This window comes from Trichechus manatus, unplaced genomic scaffold (assembly GCF_000243295.1).
Source record: "Trichechus manatus latirostris isolate Lorelei unplaced genomic scaffold, TriManLat1.0 scaffold00129, whole genome shotgun sequence".
Lineage (NCBI taxonomy): Eukaryota > Metazoa > Chordata > Mammalia > Sirenia > Trichechidae > Trichechus > Trichechus manatus.
The window spans coordinates 841,658-865,376 of NW_004444065.1; the positions used below are offsets into that span (position 1 = coordinate 841,658).

The 23,719-nt window shown below is 40.7% G+C and overlaps 1 protein-coding gene across 4 annotated transcripts in view; it reads right to left on the reverse strand.

Annotated features, from left to right (window-relative positions):
* B3GALNT1 (beta-1,3-N-acetylgalactosaminyltransferase 1 (Globoside blood group)) overlaps positions 1-23,262 on the reverse strand; it is a 45,681-nt gene extending 22,419 nt beyond the window's left edge. For 2 of the 4 annotated variants that reach the window (XM_004384877.3, XM_023739126.1), the window contains exons 1-2: positions 22,889-23,124; positions 21,938-22,034 (exon numbers count right to left, since the gene is read on the reverse strand). The gene's annotated coding sequence lies outside the window, so the exon portion shown is untranslated. Of the gene's footprint in view, positions 1-21,937; positions 22,035-22,198; positions 23,125-23,160 lie in introns of those variants that run through there. The other 2 variants (XM_023739128.1, XM_023739127.1) reach the window with 2 other exon arrangements.
* Between the last annotated feature and the right edge of the window lie 457 nt (positions 23,263-23,719).

Consider the following 23,719-nt stretch of genomic DNA (forward strand, 5'->3'; position numbering starts at 1 on the left):
CAATTGGCATAACAAAGTTTATTAAGAAAATGTTCTGCATCCTACTTTGGCAAGTGGCGCCTGGGTCTTAAAAGCTAGGGAGCAGCCATCTAAGATGCATCAATTGGCCCCAACCACCTGGAGTAAAGGAGAATGAAGAACACCAAAGACACAAGGAAAGTATTAGCCCAAGAGACAGAAAGGGCCACACAGACCAGAGACTCCATCAGCCTTAGACCAGAAGAAGTGGATGGTGCCCAGCCTCCACCAATGACCACCCTGACAGGGAACATAACAGAGAGTCCCTGACAGAGCAGGAGAAAAGTGGGATGCAGAACTCAAATTCTAGTAAAAAGACCAGACTTAATGGTCTGACTGAGACTGGAAGAACCCCAGAAAGCATGGCCCCCAGACTCTCTGTCAACCCAGAACTAAAACAATTCCTGAGGCCAACTCTTCAGACAAAGATTGGACTGGACTGTGGGACATAAAATGATATTCGTGAAGAGAGTGCTTCTTAGCTGAAGTAGATACATGAGACTAAATGGGCAGCTTCTGTCCGGAGGTGAGATGAGAAGGCAGAGCGGGTCAGGAGCTGGTTGAATGGACACGGGAAATCAAGGGTGGAAAGGAGGAGTGTGCTGTCACAGTATAGGGAGAGCAGTTAGGGTCACGTAACAATGTATGTATAAATTTTTGTATGAGTGACTAACTTGAACTGTAAACTTTCACTTAAACTACAACAATAAAAAAAAGAAAGAAATCAAACGACTCATTGTATTGGGCAAATCTGCTGCAAAGGACCTCTTTAAAGTGTTGAAAAGCAAAGATGTCACTTTGAGGACTAAGGTGCCCCTGACTCAAGCCATGGTATTTTCAGTTGCCTCATGTTGTTGTTGTTGTTAGGTGCCTTCGAGTCGGTTCCAACTCACAGCGACCCTATGTAAAACAGAACGAAACACTACCCAGTCCTGCACCAGCCTCACAATCGTTGTTATGCTTGACCCCATTGTTACAGCCACTGTTCCAATCCATCTCATACAGGGTTTTCCTCTTTTTTTGCTGACCCTCTACTTTACCAAGCATGATGTCCTTCTCCAGGGATTGATCCCTCCTGATGACGTGTCCAAAGTATGTGAGATGCACTCTCGCCATCCATTATTCTAAGGCGCATTCTGGTTATACTTCTTCCAAGACAGATTTGTTCGTTCTTTTGGTAGTCCATAGTATATTCAATATTCTTTGCCAACACCACAATTCAAAGCAGTCAATTCTTCTTTGGTCTTCTTTATTCATCATCCAGCTTTCACATGCATGAGGTGACTGAAAACACCATGGTTTGGGTCAGGCGTACCTTAGTCTTCAAGGTGACATCTTTGCTTTTCAACACTTTAAAGAGGTCTTTTGCAGATTTTTCCAATACAATGTGTCTTTTGATTTCCTGACAGCTGCTTCCATGGGTATTGATTGTGGATTCAAATAAAATAAAATCCTTGACAATTTCAATCTTTTCTCTGCTTACCATGATGTTGCTTATTGGTCCAGTTGTGAGGATTTTTGTTTTCTTTATGTTGAGGTGTAATCCATACTGACGGTTGTGTCTTTGATCTTCATCAGTAAGTACTTCAAGTTCTCTTCATTTTCAGCAAGCAAGACTGTGTCATCTGCATAATGAAGGCTGTAATGAGTTTTTCTCCAATTCTGATACAGTTCTTCTTCACATAATCCAGCTTCTCCGATTATTTGCTCAGCATACAGACTGAATTGGTATGGTGAAAGGATACAACCCTGACGCACACCTTTCCTGACTTTACGCAGTATCCCCTCATATGCATGCAAAAGCTGGACAATGAAATAAGACAGACTGAAAAAGAACTGATGCCTTTGATTTACAGTGTTGGCGAAGACTACCGAACATATCAAGGACTGCCAGAAGAATGAACAAATCTGTCCTGGAAGAAGTACAGCCAGAATGATCCTTGGAAGCAAGGATGGTGAGAGTTCGTCTCGTGTACTTTGGACATGTCATCAGGAAGAACCAGTCCCTGGACAAGGACATCATGCTTGGTAAAGTAGAGGATGAGCAAAAAAGAGAAAAACCCTCGATAAGATGGATTGACACAGTGGCTTTAACAATGGGCTCAAACATAGCAATGACTGTGATAATGGCACAGACTGTGTTTCGTTCTGTGGTATATAGGGTCGCTATGAGTTGGAACCAACCTGACGGAACTTAACATTTTACAAACATAAACTTGTGATTATGTTAATGACACACGCAATGACTAATCAGATTATAAATAATTTATATTAAGCAAAGAGTATCTTCATTATCCCACTAGACTAAGGACAATGCTGGGTGCACAGCAGGCCACCAATAATTACTTGTTGATTCACAATGGCTGAAGAAACATGTCAAATAATAGAAAAGCTCAGAAAACTTCCAGACACTAAACAGGTTGCCAAGCTTCCCAATTATTCAGTGTGTCAATGCTTTAATTATCAAATGAAACAATCATCCTAAGAGAAGGAATCACCATCTCAGATATTAAGCATCAGAGCTCTATCAGCAGGCAAAGACTGCTGCCCCCTTCTCACTGTGCAATCCAATCACAGGCTCCATCTATATGCTATTTACAGGTGTTACCACTTCAAAAGAGCTCTGTAGCCCAAAAATCCAAAAAACAACAAAAAAAAAGTAAATCATTCAGTCAAACAAAATTAAACTGTTATTTTTAATAAAGACATTCTCAGAGTTTTTAACATGCTAATGTCCATTCTCTGAGAAGGGGATATATTATGTAACGTTTCTCAAGCTTTTCTAATCCTATTTGGGAAATTCTGTCCTAGAGCATCTTTGTATTCATCCCAATAAGAGGCTAATTTCTGTGAATTAATCAACAAAAAGAAAGTAATTTTTTATAATAGTAATTTGGAGTAGATCTAAATTGGCTCAATTACTTTGGAAAACTGTTTAATGTTATTTACTAAAGCTGAATATACATGTACGGTATGACAGCAATTCCACTCCTTAGCGGAACACCCAACAGTAAGATGTACATAAACCAAAAACCAAACGCATTGCTGTCCAGTTGATTTCAACTCATAGCAACCTCGTGTGACAGAGTAGAACTGATCCACAGTGTTTTCTTGGCTATAATCTTTATGGAAGCAGACCTCCAGGCCTTTCTTCTGCGGTGCCAATGGATAGGTTCAAATCCTCAACCTGTTGGTCAATAGCCAAGAGCAAACTGTTTGTGCCACCCAGGGACCTTAACGTGCACATAATGGCACCAAAAGAAATGTACAAGAAAGTTTATAAAAGCACACTATTCATGACAGGCCCAAACTGGAAATAAATATCCATCCACACTAGAAGAGAAAAATATATAAAACAGCATATTATAGAAAATGAAAAAGAACACACTACAGCTTCACACAACATGAAGAGTTCTCAAACATAAAGCTGAGTGAAAGATTAGCCAGATATGAAAAGAATACACACTATGATTCCATCAATGTAAAGTTGAAAAGGAAGAAAAACTAATCTACAGAGTTAGACTTCAGGATACTGGTAATTTTTCTGGGAGAGGGAGGAAAATAGTTCGGAGCATCTGAGGAGACTTCCTGAGGTGAGGGCCATGTTCTATTTCTTGACCTAGATGATGGTTACAGAGATGTGTTTGGTCTGTGATAATCTAGCAGTATGCTTATAACTTGTGCACTTCTCTTTTTGTATGCTCTACTTCAAAGAAAAAATTTAAAAAGCTTGGCAGTCCAATCAGTCCTGTATATTTGGTTACTGTATGCAGTGCTGGTAGGTGTCTCAGACATAGTGATAACAACAGTAAGTGCTCTCAGACACTAACTCAAGTAATCTTCAAGAATTAAGGCACTTTTACACCCTTAATTAGGCAAGGAAACTAAGGCTTAGGGAGAGTCAATAACTTTCCCTAAGTCACAGGCTGGTAATTGGTGAAGACAACACTGAAACAAGACTCCCAGTCTTGCGTTTCTGGCCATTACGCCTCCTGTCCTAGGGAGTCTGCTGCATCCCTTTTAACCTGAGTTCCTTTGAGTGGAGTTTTATTTCTTGCGACAAATAGACCTTTACAGAAAACACTAAAGTCATCATGGCCTTACCATCTTTACACGGAAAAACTCAAGACATTACACTCTCAAAAAGCAAAATACAAGTTATTAACAAGAATAATAACTAATCATTCATGTAAATAAATACTTTTTTATTTTTTATCAAAAACATTCTGGGTACTAGGAATAAATTGAGGGTGGGTAGGCAGGAGTCAGTTCAAATGCAAAGACTCCAGAAAAACTGAAAAAGATTTTCTGCAATGGTACAATTATTTAAACCAAAATAACCCGAAATTCTTTCCTGGGGTAGAACAATGATGGCTATTTTCTGCAAAGAGAAAATAAATTTAATTATTTTAAAAATATATAACACTTTCTAAATGCAAATGTCATATATATTCACTTGAGAAAATTTAATGAATGCAAAAAAAGTACAAAAAAATAAAGGCTTAAAGATCACAAGTTAGTATTTTTTTAAGAAGATCTATCTCTCTGTCTTCATAGGAGTATACACGTCCTTTGCCCAGCCCCCACCATCTCATTTGCTACCACTGGCCCCTCCCAACCATATTTCAGCCACAATGGCCTCCTTTCTGATTCCTGAATATGTCAAGCTCTTTCTCTCCTCAGAGAGTCTGCACTTGTGTAACTAAAAAGCTGGTGCTTTCAGAAACCCTGGTGGTATAGTGGTTAACAGCTATGGCTGCTAACCAAAAGGTTGGCAGTTTGAATCCACCAGCCACTCCTTGGAAACCCTATGGGGCAGGTTCTACTCTGTCCTATAGGATCGCTATGAGTCAGAACTGACTTGATGGCAACGGGTTAGGTTTTTTTGTTTGTTTGTTTGAAAGGTTGGTTCCTTCTCATGCTTCAGATTTCAGCAAAATGTCAGTTAGAAGACCTTCTCTGACCTCTTTCTAAAGTAGTTCCCCAGCCCTAATTTTCTGTCAAATCCCTAGTTATTCCCTTCCTAGCATTTATCTCTCTCTGGAATTGTTTATTCATGTCTATGTGTTTATTGTCTGCTCCCTTCACAAGAATGTGAAGTTCCTGAGAAAAAAGACCTGGTCCGTCTTGTTCACGGCCATATCCCATGTCTAGCATATTGTAGGTTCTTGGTGAATATGTCAATACTGTGCAAATGGCTTGGTAATGTGCTTTTATCCACTGGAGTCCCTGGGTGGTGCAAACGGTTAATGTGCTCAGCTGCTAACTGAAAGGCTGGAGGTTCGAGTCCACCCAGAGGCACTTTAGAAAAAAGGCCTGGTGATCTACTTCTGAAAAATTGGCCATATATGCACACCTATGTTCACTGCAGCATTATTCACAATAGCAAAAAGATGGAAACAACCTAAGTGCCCATCAACAGATGAATGAATAAACAAAATGTGGTTCATACATATAAGGAATACTGCTCAGCTATAAAGAACAATGATGAGTTCTCAAACTACATTATAATGTGGATGACTCTGGAGCACATTATGCTGAGTGATATAAGTCAATCATAAAAGGACAAATATTGTATGATCACACTTGTCTTCTAGACAAGAACAGGTATACATACAGAAATCAACAATCATTAGTGATTACCAGGGATGGGAGGGGGAAGGAGGCGAAACCACTCTCTAGACAGTAGACGCTGTTTTTGGTAATGGGAAAGGCAATACTGCATGTGGGTGAAGTGTGCACAATTTGATCAAGGTAAATGATAACACCAAGAAGTATATCTCAAGTACAGCAACGACTGTGAGGATGGCACAGGACTAGGCAGTGTTTCATTCTGTTGTACACAGGGTCATTATGAGTCAGAACTGATTCAATGGCACCTAACAAGTATACAAGAATAAATAATTTTTTTGGTAAATGCTATAACATATACAACTTTGCAACAATAGCAGTAACAAACAAACAATACATACGTGGTTACACAGCATAGGAAGATATACGTGTGTATATCTTATATATCTTATATATATGGGTACATAGATGTATCTGTAGACATGTATATACATGTATGTGTGTGCTCCATATGTATACGTACACATAATAAAGCACATAGGGAACACAGTTATGGATACTTTCTAGACATAACCAAACACCTTGTGGAATTGGTTTACTGGGCTTGAAGGCTTAGGACCACAGTCTTGTGGGACAACTCGGTCAATTGGCATAACATAATTCATAAAGTTTGTTCTACATCCTAGCTTGGTGAGTAGCATTTGGGGTCTTAAAAGCTTGTGAGTGGCCATCTAAGATACAACTATTGGTGTCTACTCATCTGGAGCAAAAGAGAAAGAAGGAAATCAAAGACTGAAAAAAGAAACTAACCTACAGGACCAACAGCCCACTTAAGTCACGGCCTCATCTATCCTGAAACCAGAAGAACTAGATGGTTCCCAGTTACCACTAATAACCATTCTGACCAGGGTCACAATAGATGGACCTGGATAGAATGGGAGAAAAATGTAGAACAAAACTCAAATTCTTCAAAAAGGCCACACTTACTGGCCTGGTAGAGACTAGAGGAACCCTCAAGACCATCACCCTGAGGTACCCTTTAAACTCTGTACTGAAACCAAACCTGGAGGCCACCTTCCAGCCAATTAACAGATGGGCTCATAAAATAAATAATATCACCCATGAGTACTGTACTCCTTTAAAAAATCTTCTATATGACACCAAATGGTCAACATTTACTCTAAAGCAAAGATGAGAAGGGGGGGAGGGGGGCTAGATTAATGGAAACAGAACAGAATTGACAACATTAATACATTTGTAAAAAATGTAACCAATGTCACTGAACACTATGTATAGAAACCGTTAAATCGGAACCTAATTTGCTATGTAAACTTTCACCAAAAACACAATAAACTATTATAAAAAAGATAAATCAGCCATTGAAAACCCTATGGAGCACAATTCTCATGACATGTATGAGGTCAACATGAGTTGGAATCGACTCTATGGCAACTGTTTTTTTAATCTACTTAATATATTAAGAAAATGTTCTCAAGAATAAATTGAATCCAAAAGTAATCTTGAATTTCTGTTAGATTATGCTTACTTTTCTTTGGCCTTATTCTAATAGGCTACTCTGACTCTGATCATGTATATGATAAAAGATCAAGAACAGGAAAAAAAATTTTTTTTTAATTGAATTCTAAGCCCAAGCATGCTAGATTCAGGGTCATCTAAAGAAAAAAATGTGCTAGTTTTTAAAGATAATTGCTAAACTATTACTAGTTGTGTAACATTATGACTTTTCTTCTACATAAAAGAAAATACTGAAAAGGAAGTGGAAATCCAAATTGCCTAAAGATGTAACCCTAAATTAAGGTCCTATGCATATTAAATTCAATGCAAGTCATAATTACATATATCAATCATGTCCTATTTATGAAGGGAAAAAGAAACCTGCATATTAATATACATCCTTGAGGAAAATTTCCTTAGTAATACTCTTTCACACTAAACACATTAACTCATAAACCAAACAACATGAAACTCTACCATTCAATTAGATTCCAAAACACTTAATTATTTTACAACCCAACACTGCTTTGTTTTTAACCATATCCTGACTGTTTTAGAAACAACACAAACCGTGATATCTGACCACTACTTTTCTATTCTGTCTTCTTTCTTTAATAACCCAGTGGTTCTCAAACTTTGCTCCATATTGTAATTTCCTAGAAAGCTTAAATAGGTCCTTGGGTGCCACACATGGTTTGCTCTCAACTACTAACCAAAGGTTGGTGGTTTCAATGTACCCAGCAGTGCCATGGAAGAAAGGCCTGGCCATAAAGATTACAACCATTGACAGAGAGAATTCTTGAAGATTTTTTGACAGAAAACTTCCCTCATATCGTGAAACATGAGAACATATCTATCCAAGAAGCTCATCGAACCCCAGAGTAGAACCAAAAAGAAAGTCACCAAGACATATTAAATCAAACCTGCCAAAATCAAAGATAAAGAGAGAATTTTAAGAGCAGCTAGGAATAAGCAAAAAGTCACCTACAAAGGAGAGTCAATAAGACTAAGCTCTGACTACTAAGCAGAAGGAAATTCCAATGGCATTTTTTAAGGAGATGGAGAAACAAATCACCAACTTCATATGGAAAGGGAAGAGGCCCCTGATAAGTAAAGTGTTACTTAAGAAGAAGAACAAAGTGGGAGGCATCACACTACCTGATTTTAGAAGCTATTATACCACCACGGTAGTCAAAACACAGACCAATGGAATAGAATTGAGAATCCAGACGTAAATTCATCCACCTATGAGCAGCTGATAGCTGACAAAGGCCCAAAGTCCATTAAATGCGGAAAAGACAGTCTCTTTAACAAATGGTGCTGGCATAACTGGATATCCATCTGCAAAAAAATGAAACAAGACCCATATCTCACACCATGCACAAAAACTAACTCAAAATGGATCAAAGACCTAAAATATAAAATCAAAAATGATAAAAATCATGGAACAAAAAATAGGGACAACCCTAGCAGCCCTAACACATGGCATAAACAGAATACAAAACATAACTAACAATGCACAAACATGAGAAGAAAACTAGATAACCGGGAGCTCCTAAAAATCAAACACTTATGCTCATCAAAAGACTTCACCAAAAAGAGTCAAAAGACAACCTACAGAGTGGGAAAAAATTTTTGGCTACGACAAATTCAATCAGTGTCTAATCTCGAAAATCTACAAGATACTGTAAAACCTCAACAACAAAAAGACAAATAACTTAATTAAAAAATGGGTGAAGGATATGAACAGGCACTTCACCTAAGAAGACATTCAGGCAACTAAGAGACACATGAGGAAATGCTCACAATCATTCATCATTAGAGAAATGGAAATCAAAACTACAATGAGATACCATCTCACCCCAACAAGGCTAGCATTAATCCAAAAAACACAAAATAATAAATGCTGGAGAGGTTATGTAGAGACTGGAAACTTAAACACTGGTGGTAGGAATATAAAATGGTACAACCACTTTGGAAATCGATTTGGCGCTACCTTAAAAAGGTAGAAACAAAAGTACCATACGATCCAGCAATCCTGCTCCTTGGAATACATCCTAGAGAAATAAGAGCCGTCACACAGATATATGCACACCCATGTTCGTTACAGCACAGTTCACGATCGCAAAAAGATGAAAACAATCTAGGTGCCCATCAACAGACGAATGGATAAACAAATTACCGTATATTCACAGGATGGAATACTATGCCACGATAAAGAAAAACAATGAATTCATGAATCATCTTATAACCTGGAGGAATCTGGAAGGCATTATGCTGACTGAATTTAGTCAGTCACAAAAGGACAAATATTGTATGAGACCACTACTATAAGAACTCAAGAAAAGGTTTAAACACAGAAGAAAACATTCTTTGATGGTTATGAGGGTGGGGAGAGAGGTAGAGGAGAATTCACTAACTAGATAGTAGATAAGAATCATCTAGGGTGAAGGCCAGGACAACACACAATACAGGGGAAGCCAGCACAACTGGACTAAACCAAAAGCTAAGAAGTTACCTGAACACAAGCAAAACACTTCAATCGCATCATATGCATGCGAAAGCTGGACAATGAATAAGGAAGATCGAAGAAGAACTGACTCCTTTGAATTGTAGTGTTGGTGAAGAATATTGAATATACCATGGACTGCCAGAACAAACAAATCCGTCTTGGAAGAAGTACAACCAGAATGCTCCTTAGAAGGATGGTGAGACTACGTCTTACATACTTTGGACATGCTGTCAGGAGGGCTCAGTCCCTGGAGAAGGACATCATGCTGGGTAAAGTACAGGGTCAGCGAAAAAGAGGAAGACCCTGAACGAGATGGACTGACACAGTGGCTGCAACGATGGGCTCAAGCATAACAAGGATTGTGGGCATGGCGCAGGATCAGGCAGTGTTTCATTCTGTAGTACATAGGGTCACTATGAGTCAGAACCGACTCGACGGCACCTAACAACGTAAAACAATACTCGTGAAGAGTGTGCTTCTTAGTTCAAGTAGATACACGAGACTAAATGGGCAGCTCCTATCCAGAGGCAGGATGAGAAGGCAGAAAAGGGAAAGGAGCTGGTTGAATGGACATGGAAAACGCAGGGTGGAAAGGGGGGAGTATACTGTCACATTATAGGGACTACAACTAGGGCCACATAACAATATGTGTGTAAAGTTTTGTATGAGAACTAACTTGAGCTGTAAGCTTTCACCTAAAGCACAATTTACCAAAAAAAAAGATTACAACCATTGAAAACCCTATGAAGCACAGTTCTACTCTATAACACAAGGGGTCGCCATGATTCGGAATTAACTGGGCAGCAACAGGTTTGGTTTATTTGGAGAGCCAGGCTACACTCCAGACCAATTAAAACAGAGTTTCTGAGGGTAGGACCCAGGCAATAGTGTCTGTAAAGCTCCCCAGGTGATTCCAGTGTGCACTCAGGCTAGGTATAGCTGAGCAGCTCCAGGTCTTCATTACACAAAGTGTGTTTTATCAGCACCACCTGGGAGCTTATTAGAACTACAGAGCCTCAGGCCCCACCTCAGACTTAGTAAATCAGAAACTGTAGTCTATCAAGATCCCCAGGTGATCTGTGTACATATTAAAGTTTTAGAAACACTGGGTACCCACCTGGGCAAATGACTTAACCCTATTAAGCCTCATTATAAAATACTGGCAATAATACCTTTCCTTGTGGGCTTACAAGGATCCTTGGTGTTGCAGTGGTTAAAGGGCTCGGCTGCTAACGGTCAGCAGTTCAAACACACCAGCTCTTCGAGGGACAAAGATGCGGCAGTCTACTTCTGTAAAGATTTACAGCCTTGGAAACCCTATGGGGCAGTTCTCTGTCCTATAGGGTCGCTATGAGTCGGAACTGATGCAACTGCAGTGTGTTTGGTTTTTTGTGGGCTTTCCATGGGGACTAAAGGAAATAATACACACTTAACATTTAGGATGGGCCTACACACGGTAAGCCCTAAGTAGACAGTACTGCTATGATTATTAGAGTCCACACTATGTGCTCTTCACGCTCATTCCATTTACCAATCTTGCTGTTAGCTCCCAAATGGCTCATTATATGACTCTACATGCTATAAGATTCAATTAAACGTGCACATAAACCCTAGTCCATCCAACTTCTCCCTCCAAATCAGTAAGCCTTCTCGTAGAGTCCAAGGGTTGTTTCTTCTAGATCTGCTGAATGTTCTGCTGCAATGCAGATGGAAGCCCACAGGAACTACTAGCAGAGGTTGGCAGTGCTAAATGTACTTTTTTAGTTCCTCTTCCACGCACACGCCCCCCTCTGCCATAACCCTTCCTCCCACCTCTGGACTCCTAAAAGCTCTATTGCTACAGCTGAACAACACTTCTTGTTCCCTGTGCACGATCTGCATTGTCAAAAGTCCTACAGTAGGGACTTCTTCTAGCAGCTGGAGAACTATAAAATACTTTAACCTTTTCAAATTGAAGGGCAAAACATTCAAATGGCATCAGGCTACATTATTTAAGGGTTGTGCATATTTGACAAGGTTTCCATTTTTCTTCTTACTTTGGGGTACACGTTTGGATATATTATAGAGAATCAGATGTTATTTACTGAATGAAGAGAAATTTCCCTATCTGCCTGTCTTAGTTATCTAGTGTGCTATAACAGAAATACCACAAGTGGATGGTTTTAACAAATGGAATTTATTTTCTCACAGTTTAGTGGGCAAGAAGTCCAAATTCAGGGTGCTGGCTCTAGGGGAAGGCTCTCTCTCTCTGCTTGCTCTGGAGGAAGGTCCTTGTGTCTTTAGCTTCGCTTCCTGGTTCCTTGGAGATTTCCATGTGTCTTGGCATTTCTCTTCCCCCATCTCTGCTTCTAGATTGTGTTTAATCTCTTTTATATATCAAAAGGGATTACCTCAAAATATACTCTACACTAATCCTGCCTCATTAACATAACAAAGACAACCCATTCCCAAACAGGATTATAACCACAGGCACAGAGGTTAGGATTTGCAACACATACTTTGGGGGACACAATTCATAATACTACCTAATAATGCTTAAAAGTAAAATATGTTTTACTATATTGGGGCAAACAAAGCTTTACATTTAAAAAAAAAAAAACTTGCTTTCTGCTTTATACAACTTCTTAACACTCCCTTCCTTCCATAATTTTAGCAATTGCTAATGCTTATGGTAAATCTGCTTAGTCCTGGCACCGTAATACACATTTTTCATTTCCATTTGTTTAATGAGTAAAACCACCTTATAAGGTAGGCACCATTATTATAAGGAGATTGAAATTTAGAGGCCTGCCCTTTAGTCAGGGTCTCATAGCTGTTACAGCAGGGCTATGAATCCAGAGAATTTAGGTGTCCTCACTACCTACTGGAGTCTGTAACCATTGCACTACAAAGTTTCCTTCCTAAATTGTTTTTATGCTGCTGACCTCTTCACACTTTCCTCCATGTAGTGCAGCACCTCTATTCTTCCTCAGGAATGAAAAGTTAAGCTAAACTACAAACTTTAAACAAAGGGAAATCCTAAAGGCAAACACCATTCAATCTCTGTAAATTATGCTTAAACCCATTGCCATCAAGTCGATTCCGATTCACACCTACCCTAAAGGACAGAGTAGAACAGCCCCATAGGGTTTCCAAGGAGTGGCTGGTGGATTCGAACTGCCAACCTTTTAGTTAGCAGCTGAGCTCTTAACCACTGTGCCACCAGAGTCCCATAGCTCTTTTAAATTCTCCCCTAGACATTTTCTTTAAACCAGTCTTCCCTTCCAAGTAACATAATTAGCAATGGAGGAATTGCTGAAGAGAATGATGTTAAAAATTTTATATTCCAAATAACCCTGAGTAAATTTCTGAACTTTTGTAAACATTATTGAACACTTAAGACACAAAAGCAAGGATCATTGGAAGCCATCACAGGTTCACTAAGAACGCTTCATCTGACTTATCCCCATTTTCAATAGGGTTTCTAGACCAGAAGATCAAGGGAAGCCTTAGATAACACATGGGAATTAAGCTTCTGTGAAGTGGGCAGGACATAGAAAGGTTCTTGTGAACAAAACGGCAAAATTCTGAGTTCAATGACAGTGGTTAGATGGCTTCAAAATTGGCTGATGAAACAGAGTTGGAGGACTGACACTAATTTCAAGACTTACTATAAAGCTACAGTGATCAAGACAGTGTGGTAATGGTGATGAAATAAGATAAATAGATCAGTGGAACAGATTAGGGAGCCCAGAAACAGATCTACACAAATACAGTCGACCAATCTTTGACAAAGGAGCAAGACAATTTAATGGAGAAAGGATAGTTTTTTTTAAAAAATTGTGCTGGAACAACTAAACATACACAGGAAAAAAAAATGAATCTGGATACTGACCGTACATTTTTCAAAAAAAAAAAAAATGACATCAAAATGGATTACAGACCTAAATCGAAGACTCAAAATTACACATCTTCTTGAAGATAACAAAGGAGAAAATCAAGGTGACTTTGGGTTTGGTGATGACTTTTTAGATGCAATACCAAAAGCACGATCATAAAAGAAAAAACTGAACTTCATTAAAATTAAAAGTTTCTGCTCTGAGAAAGGCACTGTTAAGAGAATGAAAAGGCAAGCCACAAACTGGTAGAAAATATATCTGATAAAGGACTTGTATCCAAAATATATAGACAACTCATAAAACTCAACAATAAGAAAACAAACAACCCAATTAGAAAATGAGTAAAAGATCTGAACAGACACCTCAACAAAGAAGACATACAGATGGCAAATAAGCATATTGCCTCAGTCATCTAGTGCTGCTCTAACAGAAATACCACAAGTGGATGGCTTTAACAAAGAGAAGTTTATTTTCTCACAGTCCAGTAGGTTACAATCGAAATTCAGGATGTCAGCTCCAGGAGAAGGCTTTCTCTCTCTGTCTGCTCTGGAGGAAGGTCCTGGTGATGCATCTGCCTTCCTTTGGTCTGGGAACATCTCAGCACAGGAACCTCAGGTCCAAAGGACACGCTCTGCTCCTGGCACTGCTTTCTCGGTGGCGTGAGGTTCCCATGTGTCTCTGTTTGCTTCTCTCTTTTATATCTCATAAGAGACTGGATTAAGACACTATCTAATCTTGTAAACCTCATCAGTATAACCTCATCACAGTGACAGAATTTACAACACATTTAAGGAAATCACATATAACCTCATCATAGTGATAGAGTTTACAACACATAAGGAAATCACATCAGATTACACAATCATACAATCCTGGGAATCATGACCCAGCCACGTTGACAGATATTTTTGGGGGACACAATTCAATCCATGACACATATGAAAAGATGTTCAACATCATATGTAATTAAGAAATTGAAAATTAAAACAATAAGATACCACTACACACCTATTGTTGTTGTTGTTAGGTGCCGTCGAGTCAGTTCCCACTCATAGTGACCCTATGTACAAAAGAACAAAACACTTCCCGGTCCTGTGCCATTCTCACAATTGTTGTTATGCTTGAGCCCACACACACCTACTATAATGGCTAAAATTCAAAACATGAAAATACAAAATGCTGGTGAGGATGTGGAGCAACAGAAACTCTAATTCGTTGCTGGTGAGAATACAAAACAGTACAACTACTTAGAAGACAGTCTGGCAGTTTCTGACAAAGCCAAACATAGGCTTACTAAGTGATTCAGCAACTACAATCTTAGGTATTTATCCAAAATGAGACGAAAACATAAGTCCATGAAAAACCTGCACATGAATGTTTATAGCAGCTTTATTCATAATAGCCAACAATTGGAAAAAACCAAGATGTTCTTCAATAGATCAATGGAAAAACAAACTGGTATATTCATACAACGGAGTGTTATTCAACAATATAAAAAAATAAGCTATCAAGCTATGAAAAGACATGGAGGAACCTTAAAAGCATATTGCTAAGTAAAAGAAGCCAGTTGAAAGAGCTACATATTATATGATTCCAACTACATGACATTCTGGAAAAGATAAACCTATAGACAGCAAAAAGATTAGTGATTCCAGGGGCTCAGGAAGGGATAAATAGGTGAAGCATAGGCATTTCATTTTTTTAAGGCAGTGAAACTATTATGCATAATACTGTAATGGTGAACACATGACAATATGCATTTGCCAAAAACCGTAGGATTATACAACACAAAGAGTAAACCCTAATATAAACTATAGATATTAGTTAATAATAATGTCTCAATATTGGTTTATCAATTGTAATAAGTATTCTACACTAGTATAAAATGTTAGTATGAGGAGAAACTGGGGAGGAGGGAAAGGGGGTATATGGGAAGTCTCTGTAATTTCTGCTCTATTTTTCTATTAACCTAAAACTGCTCTAAATAATAAAGTCTATTAAAAAAAATTGCCTGATCAGTCATAGCCAGTGTATTTTTCATGCAGTCATTTGCTTAACACATTTGTTGGGCTTTTGATGGACTTTGAGAATACAGTGTTCACCAACACAATCATGGGTCTACCCTCATGTCTATGTTTTAAGGTTGGTTACAGCATCTTTATCAATCTGGGAGAAAATCTCTGGGGTTTAATCACAGGCATATCTTTAGTTTTTTCCTGTTTATTTCTTATTAAAGATAAGGGCCTTGGTGGTGCAGTGGCTAAGTGCTCGGCTGCTAATCAAAAGGTCAGTGGTTTCTCCAAGGGAGAAAGGTGTGGCGGTCTGCTTCTGTAAAGATTTCCAGCCTTGGAAACTCTACGAGGTAGTTCTACTCTCTCCTATAACATTGCTGTAAGTCAGAATCAACTCGGTGGCAATGGGTAATAAAGATAAACGTAAGCTTATTCAATTTTGTAGACAAGAAAAGCAGGGAAAAGAACAAATTCATTAGAAGATATAATTATGATCCAAAAAGTTTTCAAAAGGTTGGAATATGGCTAAAGTAAGACAAAATATGACAGAATGAATTTATTGTCCTATATCAGATATCAAAAAACCAACTGCACAAGAGCAGGATTGTTGTTGTTGTTGTTAGGTGCCTTCGGGTCGATTTCGACTCATAGCAACGCCACGTGACAGAGTATAACTGCCCCATAGGGTTTTCTAGGCTATATTTACCGAGCAGATCACCAGGTCTTTATCCTGTAGAGCTGCTGAGTGGGTTTGAACCACCAACCTCTTGGTTAGTAGCTGAGCACTTAACTGTGCATGCCACCAGGGCTCCTTAGAGCAGGATCTCACCAAAAAAATGAAACCCACTGCCATCAAGTCGATTCCGACTCATAGTCAGAACTCAGACAGAGTAGAACTGCCCCCACAGGGTCTCCAAGGCTGTAAATCTTTACAGAAGCAGATTGCCACATCTTTCTCCTGTGGAGCGGCTGGTGGGTTCAAACTGCCGATCATTCAGTTAGCAGATGAGCGCTTCAACCAGTGTGCCACCAGGGCTCACTTAGAGCAGGATAAGGGACTATTTATAAGCAGCCTAATTTAAAAAGACCTTACAGTTTTAGCTGAGTGTAAGTTCAATATGAGGAAGGGCGGGGATATAAAGGAGTAACTAGGTAATCAGGAGTAGATTCTCGTCCCAACAGCTAGGGGATCTCAAGCAAGTCATTGGATTTGGGGAGTTCTTATCACAGTAGTAGGAGGTTGGGCCAGGAGAGCTCTCACGTCGCATCTAGCTGCATCATCACAGTTCAGTTCTGCCCACTGCTGTGTTCTAGCCAGGTTCTAGCATAGTTCCTGGCACAGAGAAAGCACACCCTAGGTACTTGTTAAATGACAAAATGACAATGCTAACAGTAATTCTACAAGTTAATACATAACGTGCTCCCCCTCACACACACATCCTCCAAAAACCTTAATATACTCTTCTTGGGTTCAAAAAACAAAAAATGTCTGGGCAAAAGAGTCCATAATCCCCTGTCTACATGTGTTCCATTTTAAAAGTGTCATCAACAACATGGGTTTAATTCAGAGGAGGGTGACCCACTTAGCAAAGGTTTACCATCTCCCCTGAGGAGTGGCTGAAAGAACTAGGAAAATAAAGGCTTAGCAAACCATGATAAACACTTTTAAATATTCTGAACAATTATGTCCGTGCTACCCAGAAGGCAAATGGGAACCCAAAGATAAAAATTAGTGGGAAAGTTCGATATAGATTACTAGAATGGGCTGTTCCTCATCAATGGAAATCTTCATGCTACTGTCATGCATGCTATGAAATTTAATTTCTTATTGAGTTTTAAGTTATTCTAGATAACTTCTAAGGACCCTCCCAACTCCAAGATTCCATGACTTCATTATTTATAAAATTTAATATATAGAAAAGGTTTCATTTTTCATAAACTTTAAAACTGTTCAATTTTTAAGAATGAATCTAAAGACTCACTGAGTTTAAAAAACAAAACTCACATCAAGCCCAGCTCTCTATGGTTGTTAGTTTTATGTAGACAAACCAAACCAAACCCGTTGCTGTCGAGTCAACTCCAACTCATAGCGACCCTATAGGAGTAGAACTGCCCCGTAGGGTTTCCAAGGAGCACTGGTGGATTCGAACTGCCAACCTTTTGGTTAGCAGCCAAGCTCTTAAACCACTGCGTCACCAGGGCTCCTTTATGTATACAGAGAGAATAAATACATAATACCACATTACCATTTCCAAATTTTGCCCTTGAGTCCCCTGCTGACTGTAGCAGTACCACCTCCTGGTGTATTCTAAGATGTATGAGTGAATTTCTTTCATTCAAGTCTTATTAAAATGGAAGTCTCTTGCCTCAGTCTACTCGGTGGAAGACTTCTGGGTTTTGAAACACATATTTAAATAAAACATACTATATACTGTGTGAGAGTCCCTGGATGGTGCAAACCATTAAGTGTTCAGCTGCTAATTGAAAGGTTGGAGGTTCAAGTACTCCCAGAGGCACCTTAGAAGAAAGGCCTGGCAATTTACTTCAAAAAAAAAATCAGCCATTGAAAACCCTACAGAGTACAGTTCTAATCTGACATATGGTTACCATGAGTTGTAATCAATTGATGACTACTGGTTACAAACTGTCTGCAAACAAAGTAGTTTCTTGGGGGAAAAAAATTCCTACATATAGGAATCTTTTACAGACTTCTTGGGCTATAACACATAGGGTTTTGGGCTGAGAAAAATAAGGAGAAAAAAAAAAAAGCAGCAGCATGACTGGAGAAAGAATATTCAGCTGCAATTATCTTTTTTGCTTCTGTCATATGTGCACATGAACCCAACAAAAACACTCTTAGTAATCTGCAATACATTGCAATTTTAAGGGCTTTTTTTTTTTTAATATATACAAGAGAAAGACTTCTGGACTTAAAGTCTATAGCATTTTTGGGCCAATTTACAAAGCACATTTCACAACCATCATAAAATGAGTATAATCATCATTCTTTAAAGATTTGCTCAAAATTTCCAGCCTGAGTACAGGTTGACCTGGAATCCAAACTCAGGCCTTTTATTCCAAATGTTGTGTTCCTCTTACCAGAATACAACACCCATGGGAGAGCTCAGCCTCCTGAGACCAGAACACAGTGCCCATGAGAGAGCTCAGCCTCAGACCCAATCCCACAGCATCCTGAGACCAGAGCACAGTGCCCATGGGAGAGCTCAGCCTCAGACTCAATCCCACAGCCTCCTGAGACCAGAACACAGTGCCTATGGGAGAGCTCAGCCTCCTGAGACCAAAACACAGTGCCCATGGGAGAGCTCAGCCTCAGACCCAATCCCACAGCATCCTGAGACCAGAGCACAGTGCCCATGGGAGAGCTCAGCCTCAGACTCAATCTCACAGTCTCCTGAGACCAGAACACAGTGCCCATGAGAGAACTCAGCCTCAGACACAATCCACAGCCTCCTGAAACCAGAACACAGTGCCTGTGGGAGAGCTAAGCCCCAGACCCAATCCACAGCCTACTGAGAATCCTGGGCAGGGAGCAGAGAGGAGTAAACTGGCCATACCTCTGCACTTGGGCTGAGCAGTCTCAGAGACAGCCATGTGAGGGAGCAGCCTGTGGGAAGAGTGACAGGATGGACAGGTCTGGGGAAGCTGGGAAAACTACAGCTGAGCAAAGTTCACACAATTCAGGCAGAACAGCAGCAAGGCTGACCAGAAAGCTGTGCTTTCTGTTTCTTTACAGCTTCACTGGAGGAAGGGGACAGTGGAAGCTGCTCTAGTTAGAATTTCTTCCCATTGTTGCCCTAGATTAGGAATGTTACATATCTTTATCATCCTTATCTGTTGACCTAAGTCATCAATATCTTTTCCCTTAATTATGCAGGGGTATTTCATTCACTCATTGGATAAGCTGAACCTGTGTTAGAGGCTGGGGCTGCAGTGGTGAAGACCAACAAGCCCTGCCCTCAAAGAGCATACTCAATGTAAGGCATAGAGAAGGGTTCACAGCTCCAAGTACCAAGCTGAACATCACAAGTACAGCCCACCAGGAGAAGATGGGAGGAGACCTCCCAGCTCAAATTAGTGGTCCATGGCAGGGAGCTGAGTTTGTACACTAAGGCTGTGATGATGCCAGATAAAAGTGCAAATGATAGTATTTTTATCAGTCTAGAAAAGAGAACTTTTTAATACTAAGAGATGAGTCAATGACAATTTTTCTCCTAGACTAGAAACTAGTTAACTCCAGCCTTAAAAAGTTTGCTACTAAAACAATAGTCAAATACAGTTTCAGGTAAGAGACATAAGGTGATTTGAGCCCTCAGTGTCATGGTTTGCGCTCGACTACTAACCTAAAATTTGGTGGTTTGAACCCACCCAGCACAGTGGAAGGCCTGGCAATCTGCTTCCATAAAGATTACCATATTTTTATGCAAGTAACGGGCACCTTCTAGGTTTGTTTGCCAACCGCGCCCCCCACCCCCCACCCTGAGAGGTATTTTCATAAGTGCTACTATGCCAATTTTTTTCACATGTTGCCTAAAAAAAATTAGCATAGAGTTCTGATGAAAATACCTTGCAAGGGGAGGGCATGGTTGGCAAACAAACATAGAAGACGTGTGTTATCTGTGTAAAAATACGGTACAGCCAAGAAAACCCTATGGAGCAGTTCTACTCTGTAACACATGGGGTCGCCATGAGTCAGAATTGACTTGATAACAAGGGGTTTAGTTTTTCTTGGTTTTAGTGCTGGTAACATGGTACCTACCTGAAAGAGCTCCTAGAGGGTAGGCAGGGCTGTTAAATATTAACTGGGCTGTGGATACCACAGGATGACAACAAAAGGTCTTAGCTTACTGGTTAGATACCCATGTTCAGGGTCAGATGCACATGGGAAGAGAAACACTGATCATCTACTCCAGCTTTCTGATTTTTATTCATTAATTTCTCAATTTCTAGGAACACCGGTGTCAGGGACTGAATTACCTCCCCCCAAAAAAATCTGTGTACCAATCTGGCTAGGCCATGATTCCCAGTATTGTGTGGTTTTCCTCCATTTTGTGATTGTAATTTTATGTTAAAGAGGATTAGGGTGGAACTGTAACACCATTACCGAAGTCACATCCCTGATCCAGTATAAAGGGAGTTTCCCTGGGGTGTGGCCTGCACCACCTCTTATCTTACAAGAGATAAAAGGGAAGCAAGCAGAGAGTTGGGGACCTCATACCACCAAGAAAGCAGTGCTGGAAGCACAGCACGTCCTTTGGACCTGGGGTTCCTGCGCTGAGAAATTCCTTGACCAGGGGCAGATGGATGACAAGGGCCTTCCCCCAGAGCCAACAGAGAGAGAAAGCCTTCCCCTGGAGCTGACGCCCTGAATTTGAACTTCTAGCCTACTAGACTGTGAGAAAATAAATTTCTCTTTGTTAAAGCCATCCACCTGTCGTATTTCTGTTATAGCAGCACTAGATGACTAAGACAACAGGCTAACTCCATAGCCAAAACATCCCTCCTGCAGCTTCTTGGGGTTTGACTCTAGAGCTCTTCTGTGGCTTCATCTCCACCTCACCTGGAGCTGCCCCTCCCCAAATCGCCATGCTTCTAGCTAATATCCTTCCCTACCCTCCCCTCTAACTCACAATGTGTCTAAAGCCCTGGTGCCAAAAGCAAATCAATATTTATAGTATGTAACTTTTTATTAAAATAAAACCATTGTTCATAAAAAATGTTTGCTAAAGAGCCTGCTGCTAAATGCACAGCAAGGTTTGAATACATTTGTTGTACAAGGTCATTTAAGAGAATCTGGTTTGACCTCAAACATGTGTGACCTCATCCAGAGGCTGGACAGTGTGGTTATGAGAAGGAGCATGTCACATGGTGGGCAGTGATAATCAATGATTCCTTTTAGAGTTGCCATAGAAAAGCATATTTGGCCTGGGATATATAATTGTGAAAGGGATAAAGATGTTTCCTAAAATGAGGTTCTACCTGTATGATGGACAGAAGAGAGTAGGAGGGAGGTTAGATACAGAGAGAAGGCAAATCATTCAAACAATAAAGAAAAGATAAGAAAATGCCCACTGGAGCATTTTCTTAGGGGTAATGAGAATTGAGTCTGAATCTGAAATTGAATAAGACCACCACATTAAGTTTATATTGTTATTAAATTTTCCTAAAGTACCACAGTATTATAATAATAATTCAATTTTTAAAAATATACATATTATCCAAAATGGTTTAATGAAGCTTAATTCTTACACCTCCTCAAAACCTTTGTGGAAAGAAAGATACTGAACTATACAATAAAATTCCTAGCTAAATAAATAACCCTTAAATCTTATAATGGATACTATTATGTGGATTTTTAACCAATTAGGATAATTTTAAAATAACAAAATAAACAAATAATAAGATGAATTTACCTGCAAAATTTCAGATGAGATTAAAGCACAGGCTGAATTTTTTGTTGTTTTCTGTATTCCATGCTTTTATTAAAACACTCAGATTTGCTGTGAACTACTGAACAGAACAGAAAGAGAATATCTGAGTTATAATGTAACACCACAACATCTAAAAATCAATGTTCTATACCTAGCAAGCTGATATAACAGCAAGTTATTCATCAACACTTCATATTTGGAAAACCCTTGATCCTCTCTTCTCCCTTCTTGCCCTCAACTCACCTCACGTATCTATTATGGAATTACATGTGGCCACAGAGAGTTGCAGTTACCCAACGGTCATTCATTTGAATTAAACTTATAGTCTAAGAGCAAAAAAAAATCAGACTATTCTCTCTTAGGTTTAAACAGTTTCCTTCTCCAGACTGATATAAGTTTAAGAATTTGCACTTTTATCAGGCATCAACACATTCTGAGAGAGCAAACTCTGCTGCCTGCTTCTGTCTAAGCCGCCTGGGGGAAGCTAAAACACGAACTTGCTCCCAGTTGAAGATTGCAAACTCCAATCTTCCATGCCTCTGAAAACAACAACAGGAAAAAGAGGTTTGCTAATTTCTTCCTTGGTAGTAGCTCTTCCTGACAAGGTAGTCACCTAAATGCTATCACTCTGCAAAATACACAGAGGAAACAAAACCATCTCTGGCTGCTAACATCCTTCTTAGTCCAGCGTTGAGGAGCGGAAGGAACACAGAATGGAACGATTACCCGTGCTTGCTGTTGGCATCATTCCTTACTATTTGGAAAAGTGAGACTCCATTGTACCTTTAAGATTTCTTTTAAAATGCATTGTACGCTCGTTACGAGCTTACAAATCATGTAGCCCTAACTTCTCTGGGCTTCCCTACGTCTCCACCCAATTCGCTCACTTCCCTAGAGCACCCTCCCACAATTCGGTTCTCAAGCCCTTCGTACATGGTGCTTCGGGAATGCGTTCGCCCCAGGCCTGGTGGTGCGCCACCAACACCGAAACACAGTTCTCTCCGCCAACGCCGCGACAAACGCGCCCCCTGAGCCACTCCCTTGGTCTGGCGGAGACCGGAACGGCGCTAGACGGCGGGGAGGCAGGGACTCCGCCCACAAGCAGGGCGGGTGCCGTGCTCCACCGGGCCGCGGCCTGGGCCCACCACACGCCTCGGGGCTCCTCGGCGTCGCCCAAGGTCCCCGGCCCTTTCCCCTGCGCTCACCGGAGCCAGGCAACTGTTGGTCGCCGAGGCCACAGCCCCAGGGCGCGGCGACTGCCTGCATAACCCCGGCCACGCTCCAGAGAGGGCCGAAGGACTGGGCAGTGCCTCCCCTCCACAGCCCGCCCCGCCGCCCTCGCTGCCCCGTCCTCGTAGTCCCCAAGACGGACGCGTACGGGGGGAGGCCGATCTCGGACGAAGTGGCTCTATAGCCCCAGGTCTTGACGGTCTCCAGGCCCGCCCCAGCGACTCCGCCTTACACTCACGTCCCGGGCGGCGGTCGGTGCTCCCGCCCAGCGCGCACACGCAGCCTCCCGGCAGCCGCACGCACCACGGGGCGCGCGCCGGCCGCGCGCCGGGGCCCTGGCACCCCTCGCCCGCTCGCCGGCTGGTCTGCCCTCCCGTCGACGAGGCCCTGCGCCCCAGGTGAGTGCGCCCCAACAGGGACCGCGTTTTGCTTGCTAGCCTTCGCGCGTTCTATCTTCGCCATCACCTTGCAAACCAAGCACATTAATATTGCCGTACACATTTCACAGTTAAGGCTGGAAAAAGTTAGACAACT